The sequence below is a fragment of the Nylanderia fulva genome, unplaced genomic scaffold (assembly GCF_048542155.1).
Source record: "Nylanderia fulva isolate GAGA-0341 unplaced genomic scaffold, ASM4854215v1 Scaffold160, whole genome shotgun sequence".
NCBI classification, from domain to species: Eukaryota; Metazoa; Arthropoda; class Insecta; order Hymenoptera; family Formicidae; genus Nylanderia; species Nylanderia fulva.
Window position 1 is genome coordinate 14566 of NW_028189836.1, and position 9311 is coordinate 23876.

The 9311-nt window shown below is 34.8% G+C and overlaps 1 long non-coding RNA gene across 1 annotated transcript; it reads left to right on the plus strand.

Annotated features, from left to right (window-relative positions):
• The first annotated feature begins 1334 nt into the window (after nt 1-1334).
• Nucleotides 1335-1975, plus strand: LOC146723903 (uncharacterized). The gene is made up of 2 exons (XR_014924310.1): nt 1335-1456; nt 1734-1975. It is a non-coding gene; the product is annotated as an uncharacterized LOC146723903 (long non-coding RNA).
• The last annotated feature ends 7336 nt before the right edge of the window (nt 1976-9311 follow it).

The following is a 9311-nucleotide window of genomic DNA, read 5'->3' on the forward strand; positions in this document are numbered from 1 at the left end:
AATCACTTTCCAGCAACAAAGTTATTAACACTACAAATGCATTGAAGAAACAATCTCAAAAGCATCAAATAGATTCGATGCATATGCATACTGAAAAATCAAAATATAATAAGCAGATATTATCTGACAATGAGAATAATAATGACAATAAACGTATTAAACAAGCTGAGAAATTCTCACAACCGTTATCCAATATTGAAAAGAATCACTCAGACTTTGAAAGTTCAGTAAACTTTATTAATAAAACTGATGAAGACTCCGTCACAAATTATAAAGTTCAGAGACATATGGATATTCCTTTTGAAACAAGATCAAACTTCGAGCATATGGATGAGTCATCACAGTTTTGCAGCAATATTAATGAAAGTCAAAAATCCTATACGATGTCAGAGAGAGATAATAAAATGCAAGATATATATACATTAAGTAGATTTTCAATAAATAATTTTTACTTATGGTACAATTATTATATATATATGAAAAGTAAAAGCAATAAGCTTCTATATCTATCTTCTTTGAAATGATTTTTTCTGAAAGAATAAATAAAAATAATTTGTGAAGCATTTATTAATTTAATGATTAATATGAAAAATGGTTTCTCTAAAAGTTTAAAAATGTTTTGGTTTTTTTAGATATGAAGCTTCAGTTATGTAAGATAGACAGAAAATTATTGGAGGAAATTAATTATAAAATAGATAGTTATTGTGAATCAAGGAAAATTAAACAGAACTTTGCTTCCACAAGAAAAGAAAAGACTGAAACCACATAACATGCCTTCTTTGCCTTTAACCAACAAAAATGATATCCAAGCAATGGAAAATTGGCTGTTATGTGATGCTGAAAATAACATTGCTTTAGTATGTATATTTATTTATTATATCATTTTGGCATTAATAATTTTAATGTTAAACTTATATAATGCAATGTTTTTTTAAGGATCTAGATTTGATATTTCTTTTTGTTTGTATTATTTGCTATTCTCATTTACATCATTATTCTAAATTTTACAAATGTGTTTTGTGAAATAAATTTGTTTTTATTAAATTTATTATTTTCTTTTCTTTTTATATATATATTACCTTTTATGTTTTTATTTCATTTTTTTTCTCTTTTCCAGTAACATTTAATCGTCTTTTATAAATTTTATTATTTAACGGATTAATCAATACATGCAAAATGATGTACCTTAAATTTTATTAATGAATTCTAGTTGTATCTGATCATAAAATGCATATTTTTATCATATCTCTTGACTAATTATGTTATATGTTTTTGTATCTGTTATTGTTGTAGTGTGATTATCTCACCTCTTTCGGATCCACTAGTGATGAAAAAAAAGCTGTTACCGTAATTATGCAGAAAGTTATGTATAATTCAGTGGCAAAAAATTATAATTTTGATGGCCATGGTGAGAAAATAGGCTTTAAGACACTCAATCTATGGACAGTTATTGAAGGTAAAATTTTAATTTTTCAAATTCTAATCTTTGCTCTCTAATTAATATTGTCAATAATTTTTTTCTAATTAATATCTTCTTGCAACTTTAGAGTACAATTTTATATCAACAAACTAAGAAATCCTATAATTTTTGGATATATTACATTTATCTTTTTTTAATTTTTATGTGCTTATATTCTTATTGTAAATATATTCTATAATTTCTTTTTTTTCGGTTTAACTTAATATAAATGTTCTTATTATCCTCTAATAATTTTTTATTTTTTGTTTTGCAGGTGCTTTGTCACTTAAATTTCCGGATAGTGAGCTTAATATAGCACTCAAAACCATTAAGTCATGGCTACGAAATACCAGTGGTAGGAAACAAGAGGATGATTCGAGTAATGGTTCTAATAACCATTAAGCATTTTCTCATTTTTTGCGAAGAGTACAAAGTATCTGTTAAGAGTACAAACGTTCTCCATATATTTTATATTATCTTATTCCGTATTTACAAGATTTGCGTGTGATTAGTTTTCCGATGAGAAAAAAACACTGGACTTCTTTCTAAATCTACATTATACTTGTGTTACGTACATTATTTTTGTTTGAATTGTACGATAGCAAATTGCAATGTAATATATGTCGCTGAAATGACAAAGATTTTATATGGTCGACATTAAAATATCTGTTAAGGGGATACCGGATGTCTGTTTTATCGATCAGATGATTATAGATTTTTCTGCACCGAAATCTTTTTATTGGTTTAATAAAATAATAAATGCTTTTCCACAATTAAAACACGTACAGAAACAAAGTGGGAACCTACTGATTTTATGTTAAAAAATTTAAAAACTAAAATTTCTTTGTCGACTTCGTCGTCAGGTCGAAAAAAATAATTGTTTAATATAAAAGTTCTGCTGTTTGTACGTACAAAATAAGATAGGTTCCGACTAGAAATTGAATGAAGAAGTATTAGTATATTTTTAGATATAAGTTTAAAAGCCTAATAAATAAGAAAACGGTGCAGAAAATGTTCACACATATGTGTTGTATACGTGCATATGTTTAGACATGTGTGATGCTAATCTATCATGTGTATATGTGTATACCTGCATATGTTTAGATGTGTGGTGCTAACCTATCGGAGTTCGACCGTCTCTCCGGCATCCCCTTAAAACACAATTTAATTTTAGACGATTCATATATTTTTGGACCGTGCGTGCCAAACAGAATGCTTATTCCATATATAATAGCTGCGTTCGGTAATGCAAATCTGGCGTCGTCTTTTGTTAGCTGTAAAAATCTTTTTTTTTTTATTGTCAATGTCTAAATCAAAAGTCAAGATTATTCCTAACGCTTTATTCTATACTGTAGAGTGTGTTTTCATTAGATTAAAGAAGATTGTGCTGCCAAATGTAAACGTAAAAGAAGAAATGGAGAACGCGACATATATTATTAAGCATTTTGTTGAGCTTATATATACTTTGCTAAGTTCCATATAAATACTTATCTCATTTTTCTTTCATATAAACGTTGTTAAATTATTCTGCTCTTATATATATATATATATGTATATATATAAATAATATATTTTTATGCGCGTTACATACATTATTATAATTATGAGATAAGTATCATTATATCTATATATTGCAACGTCTTTTCCTGCTCCGAAACGCCAAGTTCGGACAGAGGAGCGTTCAATTTAAAAATTCTCCAAGTTTAAATAATAAAACGGTAAAAATCGGTATCAGAAGAGTTAATTACTCGCACTTAGGGGCGTTCATTAACTCACGGTAAAGTTGGGCGCCAGCCGCATGTGAACGCGCCACGATACTACTGTGAACGGTACTTAACGTCACTTCTCCAAATTTCATACAGAGTCGCGGGTCTATAGGAGTGATGGGTCTATGGTTGAGAGAGAGGTATAGAGAGACATACACGTGGTGTTATAATTTGACAGATATATATATTTGACATTTAGGATTTACAATTTGACATCGGATACATACAATTGGATAATATAATTATGTAACAAACAGTAATATATAAACTAGCGGTAGGGAAACAAAAATATAATATAAAGATCTGCGAATATCGGTATTTCGGTATTGATCTATAAAATTCTTATTAATTATACAATATAAAACAGCTTAGATAATTTCGCGACAATTGTATGCGAACGGGATAAACAAAGACAAAATCGGTAAACGTTATGATGATCTAACTTATTTTCGCGGGCACGCGGTATAGACAGAGGTCACAATACGATACTCCGAGACACGGCACGGTATGCAAAAAAAAGATAACAACTAGATGACGGAAATTTCGTGACTCTTTCGCACGACTCTCTCGCCGAGTCGAAAACAATGAAATAGTTAACAAACTTGCGGAGACGGCTACACGCAAATTCCGAAAATCTAATAATCGAGCCTATAAAAAAAACGTGACTCTGAATATCTCGGTAACCCGAATTTATAATAATTACTCTCGAGACGATGGACTGGCACTTTTCGGAGAGGGCTCGGCTCGCGAAACGCAAAGTCGGCTGGCCCCGCGATACGATACTCCAAAAACGAAAAGAGAGAGTCCGCTCTCTCACACACAAAACGATACGAAAAATGAGAGAGTGCGGTACTCACGGTAATTACGATACACGATCAATATCTACGGTACCAACCAACACGGATCTACGACTACTCGAGAGGCGGCTTACAGTTTCTGGCGACGAATTCTGGTCCTCGGGTCGTACGTGTGGGAGTCCTGGAGTCACCCTCTCTGTCCTAAGGCACACCGAACAGTGGAGAGCCGGGCCTCGCGCGTCTCGGTACCTTTTTTTTCGCGCCGATCTCTTGCGCATTCCCTCGATGATAGGGTCGATGGCGGGTGCCCTAAGGTCTCCCCCCGCCTCCCCCTTTAGCTGAGGTAATTCTCACGCCGGTAACGTATCGCTGTTTGAGAGGATTTTCCTCCGGGTTTCTTCCCGCGGCATCTCTCCTTCGGGAGGTTGGCCGGGCCCTCCGTAATCCCCTTTCAGGATCGGCCCTGTGGTTGATTTGGCTCCCGGAGTCCTCTCGGTATCTATAATGTTTTCAACGCCTAAATTCTGCGCGAGATATATCAAAGTAAATTACGGATACTTGATACTTAACTGCGCGAGGTCCCTCGCTCTCTCTCTCCTACGCTCGCTCCATCCTTTCGCGCTGCGGTATTCCGGCATCCTCCTCTCTCTTGCTGCGGCACTCCGGCATCCTCCCTCTCTCTCTTGCTTCACATGTCTCTCTCCGGCCGCTCTCTCAAGCCGTCCTTGTCGCTCTACCTACAAATCGTGTCGCACGCGCATCGACAGGCCGATGCTGCGTGCAACTGCGATTCTCGCAAGAAATACGGTAAAACGGAATACGGAAAAACGACGGATCGCACCCTCCCCGAAGTGAGGGGCGCTCCAGATCACCGCGGCCTACCCGATCGGGCTTTTCGCCCTTGTGACGGCGCTCCAAAAGCGTCACGTCACAATTTATATATATAATAACAGGCTCGCATTTCAAAATGTGCCTAATATAAATCTATAGGTTTTGAGTTTTTTTAGCATTTTTGTGGTCATAAAGAAATTAGTTTTTATACAGACTGATTTTTCATTATAAGTTTCATTATAAGTATTTTATAAGTTTCATTATAAGTATTTTATTAGGACAAACAATTTTGTTATTAAAGAAATTTTTGAAATATCTAACGTTTCTCTTTTTCTTTTCCTATAACTGGACTCGACATATATATGTAAGCTTGTAGGTTATCAAGCTCGGCCTTGCCGCGGCTTGTCGACTCGCGCATGAGAGGCAGTATGTAACAAGACTCCGAGCTGAGAGTATCGATGATATCGTACGGAGATAGATAAAGGTTTGCCATCGGCAATTGTATTGATTCAGGTTAGTCTTTGGTTCCCTCGCTTACTGTAATGTTTCTGGCATTTGTTAATGTGTACATATTATTACTATTACAGTTGTTTACTGCATCATGCGTGTTGATCCTTGAACCAAACCCTCGCTCTATTGGAGTTCCATAAATTGAGCGCTTTACAAATCAATACAATGGAGAATAAAGCAAAGTTTTATTTTATCTCGGAGGCTGGTGCAGATACGAAAAGTTCTGTAGTTAAAGTTAAAAGAATTCAGCTGCTTGGTCAAGAGGAAAGTTTTTTGTTTCCAGCAGATAAGCAGACTAGTGCTCAACATAAACAGCTTTTTGAAAATCCAATTGTAAAAAATGTCGTTAAAAGTTTAAAGGTTCGCAATAAATTTCGCAATGTTGTGCTGACACTATCTAAGGAACTTGAGAATATTTATCGGGACACAGAAGGCAATGTTGTGTTGCACGACGAATATTTGAAAGAGATTACCACAGAGCAAGAGTCGAATGTAAACAGTGAGTCAGCAGGAACAGTCGAAAGAAAAACAAGCTCTCTGATAAAGGACATAGTGGCTAAAGTTTTTTAATTTTTTATTCCTAACTTTTGCCCGGGGAAAGAAAATTTTTCAAAAAAATTTTCTAGATTTCTTCAAAATTAATAATTGAAACTAATAATTACAAAAAATGAAAGTCATATTGAGAAATACCCCCCAAAACCAAATTTAATGTCACAGAAAATTTAAGATTTTAATTTTTAAAAAAGGGAAAAGTTTTAAATCGAAACTCTGGAAAAAAAGAAATTTTATTAAATTTCACAACTTTTTCGGCCGTGGTTTTCGACCCTTATCAAGTGCTATGTCTTAAAACAAAGTAAATCACAACTTTTTAAAAAAACCCAAAAATTCGATTTTAGAATATGTCTAAGATCGAATTTTTGTTTTTTAAAAAACTAAAAGTTGGTCGTTTAAAATTTTTACCATTTTTTTTTACGTCTAGTGACCTTAAAGTTTTTATCGTTAATTTTTTAAAGTTTTAAATTTTGACACTAATTTATGATAAAATTTTTAAATTTAAATTTTTAATTTTTATTTGTTTTTTTCCAATTTATCCCCTTAAAAATGAAAAATTTTTTATTTGTATATGTTAAAAACCCTTTATGAAATTTTCCCATGAAAATTTTTGTAGCGCTTTCTAAAATTCTACTAATTTTTAAAATTTAAAAAAAATTTATCATCCCGCTACAATTAAAATTATAATATTTCAATATATGTAAAGGGAATGTAACATAACCTCATTTGAATTTGAAAAAAAACGATACAAAAAATTGTTTTTGCTACGAAATATGTTGTGAATTATAACTATTAATCTTAAACATAAAGATTAGCATAAATAAACATGATTTTAATTTTTAAATAAAAATTAAAGTTCGGTGTATCAGTGTGACCTCTTCCTCCTCCGGAAGAACTCATATTCTCCTGCATGACTATTTCTTTTGTCGTGGTAATAATGCTTGATGATGTTGCATTCGATTCGGATCGAACTTTTGGCAACAAACCGCAGCCAAATCGCTTGATAACATGCGCTTGATTCCTTTTTCTCCACACAAATATGATAAAGACGAATAGACTCTGTATAATGTCCGCCAATAAACAACATACCATAAAATGTTGTAAATTGGTACTTTTCCAAATATTTCGTACGTTTTTATAATGAGCCATTTTATCCCCTTAAAACTAAACAGCACGAAAAATAGCTTAAAATTAGTTTAAAACCTGTAAACAAATTATAATTTTCAATTTCTTGTGAATATTAAGGGACGAAAAAAATTTTAAAAAATTGAGTATAAACCTTAAGAAATTTTTGAAAGTTTTTAAAATTTTAAATATTTTGTAAAAACCGGGGGGCATTTCTTTAATTTTGATTTTCGGGTTTAATTGTTTTTTAATTTAGAATTGTATGATTCCCCCTAAGACAAACGAAAAAAAATTTTTTTTCTTAAAAATTACAAAGGTTTGTGTTAAAAAATATCGGGGAATTTTGTTTTTTTTTAAAAATATTTTTTTATTCATGAAATCTTTTTGCCCCCCTTAAAAGGGAACCCCCCCCCAAATTTACCCTTGTCCCAACTTTTTTTTTCCAATCCTCGAAGCACTTCAAAAAATCTTTTTTTTGTGATTTTGTTCAGCTCCCCCTTTCGTTGCCGTCTTTTCCCCTTTAAAATCGTAGCTTAGCGTCGTCCTTTCAGGGGCCCTTTCCCATTTTTGGGAAAACAAAAAAAGTCACGGGGGGCCAATCGGGGGAATTTACATGGTTGGGGGCTTTAAATTATGTGTTGTTTTGGAAAAAAAATTCGCGCAAAAGGAACGAGTTTAAGCGGGGGCTTTATCATGGTGAAAAAGAAAAATTTTTTTGTTTCCACAAACCCGGGCGGTTTTTTGGGCGGTTTGCTTCGCGTTTTTGGGCGCATAATTTGGGGGTAAAAAATTCCTTTTTGGACCAGAAAAGTTATACTAGGGGGGTTTAACTCAGGGGCATGAGGGGGGTGCGGGGGGGGGGGAATCGGGGGGGGAGGGGGGACGTCACGGGGGGGAAAAGGGGGTTTTTCCCGTAAAAAGCTTATTTTTTGTTTAAAAACAATCAGTTTAACCCCTGCAAAGGGGTAAATTTTCCCTATATATTTAAACAAGAAAAGATAAGGGGTTTTTAATTTTCCCTTTGTTTATTTTATAAACAAGAAAAAGCAAATTTTGTCGAATCCAAGAAAAAGCGGGGGTTTTTGGGGTAAGGTATCAAAGAAACGGCGTCTTTGAGCGGTATAAAAGGGTTTTTCATAAATTTTTTTTCCCGAAATAAGAAAAATTTTTTTGCGAAGGGGCCCCGCTTTTTCGGCGCCGACAATCAGGGGGGGGGGGGGGGGGTTTTGGCGTTTTTTTCCCCTTTATCCTTTAAATCGTATATTTCAAAAGAAATAAAATAAATTTCTAAAAAGGGGGGGCCCCGCTTGGCAAAAAGCCGACAATCGGGGGGTTGCGTTTCTTCCCCCTCCTTATCTGAAATTTTTTAAAAGAAATATTTTAAAATTCTAAGAAGGGCCGCGGGGACCGAGCCCCAAACCCATCTTTCTCTGAAAATCTAAGAAAATCAAAATTTTAAAGGGAAGGGGCCCACCCCTTTGGCATACGCCGAAAATAAAAGGGGGTTTTGATACAGGGCCTATACATATATTTCAAAAAAAATATCAGGGGGGGAAAGTTAAAGGGGGAAAAAAGGGGGCCTTTTGGAATGCCCAACCTCGCCGCTTGCGACCTCGTGCCTGCAATCTCACCGCTTGGGGCCCCTGCGACTTTTTTTGATGGGTTTTAAATTTTCACCCCCCGCGGAAACCCCCCCCCAATCGGGGGGTTTTTATTTTTAAAATTTTAAAGGAAAAGAAATCCCAGCGCCGTTTAACCCAGCGGCTGCGGGAAATTTTAAAAAACAAAACAAGCCCCGAAAATTTAGGGTCATCAAAATTTTTTTCTTTTCTTTCGGGACGAACAAAGGGTTGAGGGGGGATATTAATAGGACCGATGCCGTTTCCGGACCATAGTCCCAAACGGGCGAGGGGAAATCCCTTTTTAAAGGTGCAAAAAAAAAAAGTTTAGTGTCCAAAAGAATTTTTTTTTGTAAAAAGGGTTTTAAAAATTTGAATTTTTTAAAAAAAATGGGGGAACGTTGAGCGCAAAATTTTGGAGGTTTCCCACCAAATCGCCACTTGGGCGAATATTTGGATGGCTCCCGAGTGCGAAAATTTTATCACAAAGGCTGGAAGAACGCCCTTTTCCCAAGCTTTCCCGCGTCTCTGGGTTTGGGCCTGGAAATTTAATCCCCTTGGGAAAATAGCGCGACTGAGGGTCCCAAAGGGGTGCGCTTGCGAGACAGTATGTCGGTGAATCCATTTTTAGTGGTGGCCCTCCATGGGCGGC